Source organism: Agelaius tricolor, unplaced genomic scaffold (genome assembly GCF_023055355.1).
Source record: "Agelaius tricolor isolate 1412-34295 unplaced genomic scaffold, bAgeTri1.0.p SCAF_13, whole genome shotgun sequence".
NCBI lineage: Eukaryota > Metazoa > Chordata > Aves > Passeriformes > Icteridae > Agelaius > Agelaius tricolor.
In genome coordinates this window covers 2,449,574-2,464,884 of record NW_027269273.1, presented here as the reverse complement: position 1 = coordinate 2,464,884, position 15,311 = coordinate 2,449,574, and the positions used below count along the sequence as shown (strand labels likewise).

At 43.0% G+C, this 15,311-nt stretch overlaps 2 protein-coding genes across 9 annotated transcripts in view; one reads left to right on the top strand and one right to left on the bottom strand.

Annotated features, from left to right (window-relative positions):
- Positions 1-15,311, top strand: part of CTNNA3 (catenin alpha 3) — a 435,224-nt gene that overhangs the window by 173,865 nt on the left and 246,048 nt on the right. The gene's annotated exons all lie outside the window — the stretch shown is intronic.
- LRRTM3 (leucine rich repeat transmembrane neuronal 3) overlaps positions 1-15,311 on the bottom strand; it is an 83,803-nt gene that overhangs the window by 65,108 nt on the left and 3,384 nt on the right. The gene's annotated exons all lie outside the window — the stretch shown is intronic.

Sequence of the window (15,311 nt, the reverse complement as noted above, 5' to 3'; positions counted from 1 at the left end):
AGTTAATATTTCCACTGACATCAATTAATAGATTGTTAAATGAGAGGTATAAAATCTGATTTTAGTCCCTATCTCAATTTTCAGAAAGTTCTCATCTGAATAGACATTCCCAATAACAATTTCCCAACCTTGTGACCGTACATAAATCTCTGAGCAATCAGATTAGGAGCCACTTTAGAAAAAACAGCCATAATTCACCAAGTGGAATAAGCCTTTTAAAACAAGTAAAATGAAACCCTCTATTTATTCTGGTGGTGATGATTGCTGGTATGAATCTTGTGAGAGTTCTGGCTTGTTTATTTTGTTGGAGGTGATACAGTGCTTTTCCATGCAGTGTTGCTCTGCTGTCAGGCATTATGTTTCCCCTAAGTTCTGTAGGCCACCATCATCTGTTTTATATTTGACACTGGAGGAGGAGAGCCTGCCAAACCACAACAGGCTACAACAGTGGTGATTATCAGCACTGAGTAATTGTATTTTATGGCTTGACAGGCTATAGGTTTCAAGCAACATTTGTGGAAGTGTGCTGTTATAGGATTAAGGTTATGTTTTAGTGTAGGAAATTCTGTACCTTTGTAAATGTGGGTGGAGGTGTCTGGGGTTGCTCCCTTGCTGCTGCACGATGCTGTGCTCTCACTTCACATGACTCATGTCTCCCCCCAGCTTCCACTTTGTGAGTAAGAAAACAATCACTAAAATAATGGCTGTGGGAGGCTGAGCATCTGCTCCCAGTGCTGCCATGGCCTGAAAAGAACCTCATTTCTGTACAAATGGCATTGATAATGTCTTGCAAAGTGTTTAGAGACTCTCTAATGAAAGGTGCTTCAACATTTTTGATGTTGAAGTACTTCAAGGACTGACATTTATTTCTAATTAGAACTAATTAATTCTATTGTTGAAGCAGTTGAGGAGAAATGTTATAATCTTTAATTTATTAATTGATAGATTACTGACTTGATGAGCTGTTTATTTCCAGTTTGGAATTACTGGAAAATTACTTTTTTCCCCATATTTGATACTAAAACTCCAAATAAGGAAAATATTTTCCAAGTTGATGGGTTTGATTTCTGCATTCACCAAGCAAAGCAATGAAAGAGAAGAGATGTAGAGTTCCTATAGAGGATATAATCTGGAAGAAATCTTTATGTCCCTATGTACTAAGTTCTGAGAACATAAGCAAGTTGAAGGTTAGCAAAGTTCACTACAGATACTCGGCTCACTGGGGGACTGACTTGACTTGGAAAAATGAAAATAATTTGGTGGTTTCTGGCCTGCTTTGGTTTGGGAGGAAGTGGTGAGCAGTGCCCTGCTGAGCAGCAGCACAGGTGGGAACAGTGCATCCTGTGCCAGGCCTTCCCTGGAGCAGGAACAGGGAATGGCAGTGGAGTGCATTTAGAATTCATTACTGGGAGCCAGCAGCCTGCAGCACTCAGGAAAACCCAACCCTTCTGACACTGTGTGTTGGCTCAAGGCTCTTTTCCCTGAGCAGAATGTGGGACAAGACACAAAGTGTATTATTATCTGGTTTTCACCTGCAGTCAAGATGGCTGAACTCCCTGACCCTGATTTGTAGGAGATGTAAAGAACCAGTGGTGCCACCTTCCTTCCACTGCAGAGTGGCCTGCTGGCTCTGCTGCAGTTTGCTGTGTAATAGGAACTAATGGCTCCTATTTAATCACTCAGGCCTTTGATAAACAGAATGCAGAAAGGGCTGTTGATGATGAAACCATCCTTCTCTGCACTGCTGCCTTATCTTGCCCCTTGTCCAGTCTTTAAGTTTTATAAATCTTAAATGAAATGATTCTGTAAGCTGAATAAAGGACCCCAGTTTTCACAGAGTAATGCTGCATGCCTGCCTGGTGTGCTGCATGGCAGGGAGGGTGCAGCTGAAGTGCAGCTGCTGGTGTTCCTGCTGTGTCCCCTCCTGCAGCCAGGCCCTGGTGCTGTGGAGGGGCACTCTCAGCTGCCCTGTGCTGCCCAGGCAAGGCTGTGCTGCAAAGGGCTGTGATGCTGGGGGAGTGGATTTGTTGCAGTCACCACAAGTCAAGCTTATTTACTGAGGAAATTCTGAAATGCTAAGGCCTCTTGTCAGCATGACACTACTGTCCTACTTTCATGGCAGTGATTTACAAAGTGCAGCACATGGGAGTCTGTGGAATTCACCTCACCTTTGGGAATGCTCTGCTGTGTGAATGATGTATGAAGGGTAAACGTCCTGAAACAGCCTCATGACTTTATGGTAACCATACCCTCAAAGTCCTCAGGCCAGTGGGTTCTCACTAAGCTTTGTCCTGGGATTTTGTGGCACACTTACCCTTTGGGAGGTGTTTTTGTCTAGAGTTTTAGTGGGCCAGTCTGAGTCAAAGAAAAGGGGAGCATGAAGGTACAAGAGGGATTTCCTGATTTTAATAGCAATAGGGTTTTCAGCTGGGTTCATATGGGTGGTGGAAACAAAGATATGAATGTGCTGTCCTGGCCATCCCTCCAGCCTTGATTCATCTTGTCCATTGACAAGAAATTCAGGATTTGAAAGACAGTCAGGTGTTGCCTACTCAGTGTGACTTCTTGGGGACTTAGTGAACTGGCCACTGTCAATCCAGGAGCTATTTCTTTAAAAAGCAGAAAGCATCTCTGGTGCATTTACTTCAACTCGAGAAAAAATTGTTAAATCCCTTGAAACAAAGTTTGCATTAGAGCTGGGAGAAATGACATGGGGACTCAGGAAAAGCTCTTCCTTCTAACTTATGCCAAACATTTGCTGCTTTGCAGTATTTTACTCCAGTCTCAACTTTGCAGCCCTGAAGGCTGCAAGCCTGAAACTAAATTCCTGAAATTATAAAAGCATAAAATAAAGTGAAGGTTAATGGTCACTGGCTTCTTTCCCACAGGCTCTGCAAGCTCTGATGTGTGGAACACTAACAGAAAGGGAAGGCAGAAGGCAGTTATATATTGTTGTTCTTGCAGTCAGTGTTAGTGCTGTCAAGCAAAACAACAATTGCTAAAAAATAACACACCTGCCCTGACAGTTATCCTGGGAAAGCTGCTCTTGGAGACCTTGGGACAAGCCCTGCTTTGTGCATTACACACTCTGTAACAGAGTGAAACTAGCAGAAGGAGCATGTGCCCTGATCTTCCCTGACCTGTGCTGCTTCAGGGGCTTACAGAGAGGGTAAAGGTGTTTGCTGAGGTTGTCAGGCTGCCCAAAACTTCCTTTCAGTAGGATTCTGCCAGTACCCTTTTGCAAGAGGAGATCTAATGAATTTGCCCATTGGATAGAAAAATATGGTTTTAGACAACAGCTTCTTGTCAGTATTTTGAGAGGAGGCTCATTGGAAAGGTAAATGTAAAGCACATGAGACCTTTTCCAGAAGGATGCAGGAGTTACCAGCTTGCTGGAGACCTCCAATACTACTTGGAAAAGAAGCACAGGCCAGCCTGGTGAAGGTGTTTGACTAGAGCTTTTGAGTTAGGGGTGTGACTCAGAGAACCATAGAATGGCTTGGGTTGGAAAGGCCTAGAAAACCATTTCTTTCCACCCCCTGCCATGGGCAGGGACACCTTCCACTGAACCAGGTTGCTCACAGCCCTGTCCAACCTGGCCTTGAAATGGAGGATCATTTTAGAGTGCTGCCAGAAATTATCTGGGGGAATGACCAACTGCTCCAAAATGGAAAGGAACTGACTCAGACACAGACAGAGCTGAAACTGAACTGAAGGGGATGAAGTTTCAGGTGTCTGTCCACATTTTTTCCATTATTGGCTGAATGAGCTTTGTAATTATCACAGCAGTTTTTATGAGGTGTAACAGAAATAGGGAGGAGCTGTGTTTTCAGGGAATTTTGACTGGTTGACTTGGAGGCATTCCTTTCTTCCAGGCTGTTTTCCAAACAGTTTAATGGCAGTACAGCTTCACAGATTTGCAAACCCCCTCTTTCTCTCACTGGCATTAGCATGCAGCACCACTGCAGTGTGTTAGCAAATGCCACATAGCAGCTGGATTTCCACAGAATTTCAGTCCTGCTTCATCTACTGCCTGGCACAGGTTCCCATCAGCTCCTGCACTTCACTGTTTACTCCTTCCCTTCAAAGCTGTTAATTCATTCAGTAAAATTGGACATACAGATTTATGCTGGAAAGAACATGTGACAGTCTCTGTGTTTTCTTTGTGTTGGGGATGCAGAGAAGTGGAAGAGGAAGCATTAAATTGTATAAAACACGTATTAAATTGTAAGAAGGTACAGGTAAGGGGCATAGGCTACAGATATTCAGGAAAAATCTCTACCAAAAAAGTGTTTTATTTGAAACCTTTTAAAGAGGGGAAGACTCCTTGTTCCAGGGTGTAGAATGTAAATTTTTGATTAAACCCTGAAACAGCCCTATTAAACAGACACGAAGTGCTCTGTGGTCCCAAGGAAAGGGATCAAGGGTTATCCAGCTGCAGCTCTCAGAGCCTGTTAGAACCATGCATTTTAATGAACCCTCAGCCCAAGGAGTGCAGGCTGCACCCTGCAGCATCCCTGCCTGCCTGCAGAACTGGCCTATCCATACACAGAGCACTTCTATTTGCACAGCCCTTTTCAAGTACATTTAAAAAATCCATTTGGGAGAGATTAATTAATAATTAAGCTAGTGTGGAATTAATCTTAGGCAAATCTGCTTCGTTTTTGCAGTGTAAGGAGGTGTCTTGACTGTCAAATCCATATAGTGACCCAATAAAGCACTGATACCAGAAATTCAATTCTCTGTAGCTAATCAGCATCCTCTGACAGCAGGGAATCATTTGAGATAGCTTTTGTTTTCTCATGCATAATAATTTTTCAACATTATGTTAATTTTCACTAAAAGTTGATGGGACAGGGTTCCTGCAGAGGGTACAAATATTCCAGACTGCTTTACTTCATTTTTTTTTTCATCATGATTGAGCATGAATCACTTTCCTGTACCTCACTTTATTTACTTGATCAGTGAGTCTTCTCTACTGGGGGAAGCAATTTAAAACTATTGTGAAAATGCCTCTAACATTTCTTTGTTCCTGGAAGCTCACTTGCTGCTGGAGCTGAAGCTGTAAACAAGGCTTTACAGGGGCACAACTCAGTAGAAATTCAAGGGCATCTGGTACATTTAAATGTAGCTCTTGGATTTTCTTTTTCCTTCTCTGAAATAGCTAATCAAGAGAGGAGAGGAGCTCAGATTGAAGGAAAGAAAGGGACTAGACTGGGAGAGAGAAATCTAAGAAAGAAATCAAATAATGATATTTTTCCTTTCAGTGAGAACTAAGCCTGATGTAGGGGTTTTCTGGAATTGGGAATTTCCCTTAATAACCTTCCTTAAGGTTATAGGCAGAGACAGGAAATCCTGCAGTTGGTGAAAAGGATGAAAATTCATAAATCCTGATGTTACTAAATTGAAATTAACTTTGCAAGTTTTGGATAACAGGGATATATTCCTTTAACTCTCATGTTCTCCCCCATCCTGCTGTAGTACATCCATAGTTCTGTAAATCTCTTTCCAGTGCTCTTCTGAGCTAATTCTAATAGGGGATCAATCAAAATTCATTATAAAAATACATAAGCCCAGGCATGCTGTGCAGTCAGCCATTAGTGTTCACACTGTTTGATGAATTTAAATGCCAGGAAGTTAAGCTAAGATGCCATTCTGACAGCATGCCCTGCTTCAGGATGGAGGAGCTCCTCTGCCTTAGGGAAGGAGGGCACCCATCTCTGGCAGGTGCCTGTCAAGCCCCACTTACATACACGAGCCCATTTGCAAGCAAAGCAGATTATTTTGGTATCTCTCTCTGTTGATACTGGGGTGTTGGCATAAATGTGGGACACTTTCAGAATCTGCACTGGTTGGAAGTAATGAGTACTTGTAATAAATTCTCACTACAGAGTCTGCAGGAGCATTTTCTTTTCATCATCTCATTAACGACTTAGAGCCATTAACAGCTTAAAGTGCTGAGTAAGGATTTACATTTAATTTAAGTCTTCTGTTCTTAGCTGACAAAATGTATTTTACACACTTGATGGATGTAATTAGTGTGATGAGGCTTTAAAAGAAATTGGCTTGGTTAAATTTAGAATTTGCCATGTCAGTTTGTACATGAAGCCAAAGCATACATATCAGTAGTTCCATGGCTTTGGAAAATGCATTCTATTCATATTACTGATGTATAGATGTTTTTAATTTATGATACCAATACAGTCCAAATCCAACATGCTTTCACATTTGACAGTGCAATCCCTTATGTTACAATTTCAAATCCTTTTCTACTGCTCTTGCACATCAGAACTTGCCCTTATGTGCTATGGCTGCAGACCAGCTGTCCTTTGGATAGCAGGGAATTGTGCATGGCTGCCTAAGCTCCTGTGCTTTTCTAAACTTCCATAAAAACAGACCTCCATGGAAACTGCTGGACTTCAGTACCTGCAGACTGAGGCAGCTGCACTGTCCTCCCAGCCCCTTTTCCCTGCACTGCTGCTGCTTTCTGCTCAGCCTGACTCAGTGCTCAGGATTCCCTTGTGGAATGTTTTCCCTCATACCTTCTGTGCTTGTTGCTTGCTCACTAGAAAAATGAAACTCTTGTTTGTGCTGCCAGCAGCAGCAGGAGTGGGTAGAAGGTGTTGTCCAGTGTGCTTGGAGTAAATCTGTTCTTTAATGAAGGATGAGTTTCTGTCTGGTAATTGGAGCTTCTGAACTCATGTCATAATATTGCTGGGCTTTGCTGCAGGCCTGCATTTTGTGTCAGTAGTGTAACCTGGGAACTGCTGTTGAAGATAAATCAAAGTAGAGACAAACATTTGGTCCCCAAAGCAGAGAGGCTGTTGGAGCCAGGTACAAGTAGCCTTAGGAGGAGTTCCAGAGCTGGGTTTCCATCCCTCCTGCAGGGATCCTGTGTTGGAAGGAGGATGGTGAGGGTATCACACTGTGAGTCACAGCTCTGGGAGCACAGGGGATGAGTGTCCCAGTTGGAAATGGCTGGGATGTGCACAGTGGATGTGTCTGCAGCACAGGGGATGAGTGTCCCAGTTGGAAAGGGCTGGGATGTGCACAGTGGATGTGTCTGGAGCACAGGGGATGAGTGTCCCAGTTGGAAAGGGCTGGGATGTGCACAGTGGATGTGTCTGCAGCACAGGGGATGAGTGTCCCAGTTGGAAAGGGCTGGGATGTGCACAGTGGATGTGTCTGGAGCACAGGGGATGAGTGTCCCAGTTGGAAAGGGCTGGGATGTGCACAGTGGATGTGTCTGGCTGGCTCGGGGTGTTCAGAGAAGCTGGCTGCTCTGGGCAGGGCAGGATGAAGCTGACTGCTCTGAGGATGTGACTCATGTCACAGATGGCTGCAAGGCAGTGCTGCCATCTGAGAGTGTCACATTACAAGATACAGTGCACTGCTGACAAAACTCTGATGTGCTGGCATGTTATTTGATGTTACTCTTTTTTTGAAGAGGAAAAGATGATCCTTTTGTCATACTTTGACTGTTTTTGTATAAGATTACTATGATTGTTATTAGTGAGAAATTGAGGAATAAACTCTTCTGGCTAAAAGAAGCCAGACTTGAGAATCTGTAGCTGTTTTTTAAGGTGAACCATAGTTGATTATTTTCTGAGGTGAGTTCACTGTAACTGTGTGCCAGGAATTAGTGCCAGTCCTTTTTGCAGCAGGTCAGAAGGCAGTTCCCCAGCTAACAACAGCCTTTTTCAACGTGCAGCCCTGCCACTGTTACTGAGGTGGGTCTGCCCCATCTGCACCTCACTGAGGCACAGCTGCTCCCTTTCCCTTGCAAGAGGATTTGCCACCATCTCTGGGGAAGTAACTTTTCAAAATAGCTTCATGGAGCTGGCCAGAGCACTTTGTTATGAAACATTATCTCCCCTGCATTTCTCTCCAGAACTGGACATTTGAACAAGACTCAAGGGTCACAAAGGTTGAGTGCTCAACTGGTACAACAAATGGGTGAGATTGGGTGTTTAAATTCCCATTTGCAGGTTTGAAAACCTTTGCTGCAGTCTGTTTTAAAATAAACAGGATAATCTATAGGAGACTGAAAAAAAGAGTTACAGCACACTAAGATTGTCTGAAGTGTTTTTCTGTTTGACTCCAGCCTGCTTTTTGTAAACTGTGTTCCCTTTCTCTGCTTTTATCACCTGCAGCTTTTGCACAACTCACCACAGGCTGAATAATGCTTGTGCAGTGCTAAATAATGCATTTTAACAAATTAAAATCAAATGAGACAGCGTGTATGCTAGAATATACATTATGAAGTCTGTATTTTTGGAACAAGGAATCCATTTCTGATGCTTGTGTTTTCAGTGGATTTGTATTACTAATGTGCTACTATTGCTCATTATCTCCCCTGGGCTGTTCAGGGTTCCCAGCTCCTCCCTCTGCAGCTCTTTGTGATCCTGAGGGCAGCGCAGGGAGCAGCCACCAGGGCACCTTGGGGTGCCCACCAGGGCACCTTGGGATGCCCACCAGGGCTCCTGGGATGCCCACCAGGACCTTGGGATGCCCACCAGGGCACCTTGGGGTGCCCACCAGGGCACTCTTGGGATGCCCACCAGGGCACCTTGGGATGCCCACCAGGACTCCTGGGATGCCCACCAGGGCTCTTGGGGTGCCCACCAGGGCACCTTGGGATGCCCATCAGGGCTCCTGGGATGCCCACCAGGGCACTCTTGGGATGCCCACCAGGGCTCTTGGGGTGCCCACCAGGGCCTTGGGGTGCCCACCAGGGCTCTTGGGGTGCCCACCAGGGCACTCTTGGTATGCTCACTAGGGCACTCTTGGGATGCCCACCAGGGCCCACCAGGGCTCTTGGGATGCCCATCAGGGCTCCTGGGTGCCCACCAGGGCACTCTTGGGATGCCCAGCTTTCACTGGGATCCTGGCTTGTACCTTTGAATGTTTGGGGCCCCTTTTCTCCCCTGACTCAGAGCTGAACCAGGAAGGGGATGATAATCTCATTACATTAGTTTGGAGTCTATTTGTGAGCTTTGCAGCCTTTAGGGAACTAGAAAATATGAATGCCCAAAAAATCAGAACCATGAGTTCTACAGTGCCAACTGCTGTGGACATTAGGTGAAGAACTGGCCTGCCAACATTCAGTAAGTTGTTCCTGACCATAAAGGGCACATGGAAGAGCCAACAGCACAACCTAGGATTTGCCATGAAGATCAAAATAAAGGCCAGGAGGATGTGCTCAGCTAGAATAATGTACATGAATAAGATACACCTGTGAGCTGTATCTTATCAGTTCTGCAGCTGTTGGAAATAATCACATCAGAAATAACAACAGTAAGATGGAATATGTTTAGACTTTTTCCAACACCAGCTCAGTCCCACAGCTTTGGAAAGAATGTCTTACATTATAGGAAGGTATTTTCTTCCTGTCACTTAGTAAGGTATGAAAGAAAAGAGAAGTTTTTGTTTGATGTCTAAAGATGCCAAGAACCTGACAGTAGCAACTTTAAAAAGAAAAAAAAAAGTTTAAAATACTTCCAAGAGATGCAGAAATGTTTATTTTATTTGACATTCCATTTTTATCTATCTATCTATCTATCTATGTATCTATCTATCTATCATTCATCTATCTATCTATCTATCTATCTATCTATCTATCTATCCATCTATCTATCATTTTGTATCTTTTACTTCAATTTTTTTAAGTTCTGGAAAAGCTGAGTGACCCTTCTGACTTTTTACTAGTGCTGTAAGCCACATGCAGTCCTTTCCCTGAGTTTTCTTCTATCTCTCAGTATAATTATGGACATGAACAGAGGTGCCCATGAGAATGCAGTGTTTTCCTATCAGTACCCCAGCCTAGGGGTAGAGTGCCACTATAGCCCTTGGCAAGTACAGGGGGTACTGCTGGATTTAGTGAGAATAACTCATAAAGGCTGAGTTCATGGTGGCAGCTTCTGCAGGCTGCTGCCACTGTCCCTGCACTTAGGTTTGCTTTCTTCTTAATTCTTGCAAAGGAATCAAGGAATTAGGGTCCTGAGAGACTGACCTAGCTAGGTAGTGGCTGTGTTAGTTTGGGGAGGAAATGGATTTGCACACAGAACTGAGCAGGTGATTTCCCCTCAGTGGTGCAGGGAAGCACTGAACCTTGTAATGCATTTCTGTCCTGGTTTGGGGGTAAGTAGGTGAGTAATTAAAATGTTTTGTTTGTCACATGTCCCTGTGATATATTAGTAGAGTTTGGCTGTCACAAAATGCTGGGAAAATTAGCAAGGTTAAAGTGTAATTATGAATTCATACATGGTGTCAATGCTGGTGTTGGAAAATTCAGCCTTCAGGCAGGAGTGCAAACTGATACACAGGCAGTGTGTTGGTCATGAACACAGAAAGGGAATGGCTTTACTGGTTAAGAGGACATGTGAGGGGTTTTTGGAGGACTTTTTTTCAAGATTACACCTCCAGTCATTCAGTTGCTTTTTGGCAAACAAAAGAGTTTGTGGGAAACATTAACAAACAGTAAGTAAAGAATGAAATATTTTGTTTTGTTAAAGAGTTTGGTTGATTTTAGTGATGAAGAATCTTAAATGTGTGAGTTTTCACATGAATATCTAATACTTCCTGTAATAACATCAGTAGGTCGTTAAGCCCTTTAGGAAGAAGTTAATAAATAGGAATTAACTAGCCTTTTGCCCCTTCTCAGTAAACAATGCTTATTCTTACATTACAGTGCCAGTGCTGTGGTCATTATGGTGTCACAGCCTGAGCAGGACAAGACTTGCAGGGAGATGTAATTTCTGTGATGGATTGGTGGAATAAGAAGACAGTGCCTACTTGCAAATCTTTTTTCATTCTTGCTTTTATGATGTTTGTGCTCGTTCCAAATGAGATTTGCAGGTTCTCTGGTAGGTAAAACGTTGGCCATCAGCTCACAGCTAATTGTCCCAGAGGGCCTTGGATAAAACCCTTCTTATTCTGTTATGACCTCCTGTTGAGCTCTGTCATGTTTTACTGCTTGTGTGCCCTGCTGTGCTCTGTTGGTGGTGATGCCAGGGAAGAGTTTGGCTGTAACCCTGAGAAATAACACCACAATCAAAACTTTTATCCTACTGTGATGGTACCCACTCTCAAAGGCCTTGCTAGGGATGAAAAGCAAAGCACTGGAGCATGGACTGATAGGTGACCTCCCAGTGCACCTGAAGCCATCAAAAGTTAGAATTACAACTGTATTTCCTCCAGTGTGGAGGGAAATGAGTGCCTGTGCACCTTCTTAGGGGCAGTGAAATCTGAATCTTATCAACAGAGCTGTAATCCTGAGTTCATTGTCTTCTGTCCCTCACTGTGGTTTAGGATCATAGCAGGAACATTGGCACAGAGTCACTGAGACCCAGTGTAGTTACAGCAAAACGTTCCAGAGGTTTTGCCCAAGCAAATATGCTGCACATTCATGTCATATTTGCCACTGTAGGACTTTGCTATTGTTTGTGAATTTGATCTTGCATCATTTGCTTCTTGTCTCTTTGGACAGTGTGTGTTTTTGAGAAGAAGTTCTTACTTTGGCTTGTTCCCAGGTATTGAATTGTCCTTCTTTTAATGTTTAATAATATCTTTCTCTCATTATTATAAATTTATAGAAAAAAATTTTAGTCTTATGTTATTAGGAGATTGAATGAGTTGTTTGTGGCCTGAGTTTATTTTCTAGTCTATTAAAGTGGTGTTTTCTAAATAATAAGTTCTAAACCAGAGGCCACAAACTTGTTAGAGTTCCTTGTATACTCCTTGCCTTCTCCTGGCAGTAGTGACTTCCAGGATAGACTGGATAGACCATTTCCTGCAGCTTTCATCTGCTCTTATTTCCTCCATGTATTCAGTACATGCCGGTTGTGGCTGCTGTACTCACATCCAGTTGAGTACTCACTATGCTGCAAGGGTTTGATGCTTCTCCTGTGTGACAGAGAAGGATGCAAAGGGAAGAGGCAAACACATCTCAGTGGGAATTGATTTATGCAGGAGATACCTGTGATTAAGCTCCCTACCCACTGGATGTCACTATTGTTCCACAGAAATTCACCCATGGAATATTTATCTAGCACTGAGGGCTGACAGCAAAGACCATTTGCCTGCAGCAAACTGAAAATTTCTAATTGTATTTGCAGGCATATTGTATATTTATGTTCATTTTGCAATTGAATTTTATATGAAGTTTCACCATTTTATACTAATAAGAAAAGAGAGCTTTGCCAAATCTTCAGCTGTGATGACTCTGGAGGTGCAGATAGTGAGTCATGAAACCCATGAAGCAGAGGAGCTTGCAGTCATTATACTCAAGCCACTTGTTCTCATTATTATTCTCTTACTCTGCAGTTGCTGGAGGTGATCTCAACATGGTGAATGAACATTACCAGTCTCCTCAAATTTGTTTCGTGCATTAGTTATTTTCTTTTCCCAAAGATGTGCATTCTGTGTGGTGTGTTACTCTGAAATGGCTCTTGAATATTCCATGAGCTGGGTCTCTGAGAGGCCAAGCAGTGCCTTGGCAAGGAGGAGATCTGGGTGCAAGGGCTGGGTTACACTCCCAGCACTCAGCCCCTGTGTGATCCAGCAAATCACCTCAAATCTCTCATGTCTGCTTGCCATGGTCTCTCTGTGTCTCACAGAAAGTCCTGACTGCCCTTAACGTGTTTGGGGTGCTACAATGAAATGAATCAGTCTGGTGATTCCATCTAACATTCGTCTCAACATTGTCTAAATACATGTAGGTGCCAACCCAGTGACAATGACACTGGGCATGGAAGAGTCCTGCACTTTGTCTGCAGCTTGAAAAGCCCTGGTCTTCAGTGGTAGCCCCAGAACACCATACATGTCCCAGGAAAAGGAATAGTAAATGACTAAAAAATCCCAAAAATGAACAGAAAAAAAAAAGAAAAATACACACATCTTCAAGACCCATTGCTGCTCTCCTAAAATTGGAATATGTAGGTGGTATCAGCTCCATTAAAGAGGAACCAGGTCATTGGAGACATTTGGTCACACCTCCTTCCTCAACTTAGTGCCTAAAATGCTTGTGTGAAAGCTCCCAGGTTTGTGAGAGCCATGGTAGCTGCTGTGGCTCTTTGACATCCTCTGAGGATTGCTTGGCATCACCTCAGTGAGGTTTTGACAGTTTTGTGAGAGACTGGCACCAAACTATCCAAAAACCAAGACAAAGTGGGATCAAGATTTTAGATCCTGGAGAGAAGCAAAGGAGAAATTTCTTTGCTGGAACCTTTGAGGCTTCAGCACTTCATTTGTATTCAGGAGAGGGGCAGCCTTTCATGGGGACTAAAAGTTGCTTAGGCAAGACCAAGTCATTCCCACAAGATTATTAGAATTGGTGACTCTGGTGGCCTTGCCACCCAAACCAAGTCACTTCTGGAGTGTTTCATTTGACAATGGTGAGGCTCAGGTTAGCTGAGTTCATGTGGGTTTTGCCCACATGAGAACATGGAGTTCATAATGTGCTTTAAGGGGCTGTGGAGCTGGTTCAAAATGTTTTCTAAGCCATAGGCACTAGAGTGGGATTTAAAACCTTGGCTCACAGGCCTTGGGCTGTGCTCAAGGTTCAGAGAGTTCCACTGGGTGTGTTTTGTGCGTGGTCAGCCAGTGGCTGCATTGCCAATGACCATGGCAGCAATCACACACTGGCCCTGACGTGTTTGGAGACACCTGCAGCTGCAGTTCCCAGGCTGGCAGGGAACTGGTGATCTGAGCATGTGTGTGCATGAATACACGTGCTGGATTTCTGTTACCCATCCATGATTAATGGCAGACCGGCCTAATTTTCTTTTTCATGCCTATAATTGATTATTCAAAGGGAGCTACTGGTGGTTTTACAGGTATCACTTTCTGAAGGAGGCTGTGGATTGGTTCTTTCTGAGTAATGTTTAGAACAAGGTATTAAAGAAACACAAAGCCTAATAAGTCCAATTCAATTATAGACAACTCTCACAATCACAGTCCATTAAGAGGTTTTAGAAGATGCATTGAATATTTCTGAATAACAAAAATTCTTAAGTAATAGTATGAAATTATTTTCTGATTGCAGTTAGCAGTCCTAAAATGAAATATAAAAAATAATTTTATTTTTATGTGTATTTATATTTGTACACACACACACACGTGTGTGTGTGTGTATGTATGTATATATATATGAACATCCATATGTTTTGGGGCAAATCTCTTGTGTTTTGGCAGTGCCTAATGTTAGTCACCACTGCAGAGATGAAAGCCTCTGAAGTACTGGGATGGTTGTTAACATGAAGTTTATAGCAAACTCTAATGCTTCAGTACAGAGGTAACCAGGATGTGCTGGTAGAAAACTGAATCCTGCAGTAGCTTGGATAATTAAATGTGTATTGACTTTTTAATAGCAGCTTCCAAGGTACAATTGAGGTGCAGCTCTGCTGTGCTGCTGAAGTGTCTCAAACACTTGCACTGTTAATGGTGTGGGGTCCTGGTACTCAGGGAAATGGGGTCTCTCTTGCAGGGCTCAGTACAGCTCCAGCTTCCACCCTCAGCTATTTCCTCACTACAGTCCTTGAAAAAGAGAATGGTTTCATTCCATGAAAAAAACCCCAGCCCAAACCCTTTCAAGGGGATTAGTTCTTTTAAGAGATGTTTCTGTCTTTGTTTTCATTGTATTGAGCATGTTTCAAGGTGATTTTCTATAATTGGGTTTTTTCAGTAACAATTCAGGAGAACCTTCTGTTAAGGTTTTGCTTTTTCTAATCTGCTGCAGTGAGACTGCCTTTTAGAAATGTTCCTTCCCAAGTGATTGAAGATGTGCAGTTTACAAAGCCAAATCAAGTTGCAAAATGGAGATAATTAAATTACTGACTTCTATAAAGGTGCTGCTGTATTATTTCATACCCTCCCTTCCTGATAATCAAAATAAGAGGTATGATTTATTTGCAAATATGGGGGATATTCTATTCTTCTGCAGCCAACAAAATACATGATTTTGGGAGAAGGAAGGCAGGGAATAGCTGGGGTACAAATCTGTATTTTGCCCACAAGCACTGGTGTATGACTAGACATTAAAACTGAATATGTGTGAATTCTGTAATGTCATTTGGGTTTTGGTAAGAGAGGAAAATGATTTGTCACTGATTTGTGTAAAAGGATTTTTGAGTGTTCTCCTCTCACATCAGTGAGTAACCAGTTTTCTCTGAAAGGTCTTTGCAGCTGTAGCATGTCTAAAATGCACAGTGTTTAGCATTTTAAGTGATGAAGCTTTATTTAGTTATTAGAGGGACACTGTGCAAAACATAACACACAACCTTAGCAAGCCTAGCCCAGCCAATAAACAGAAA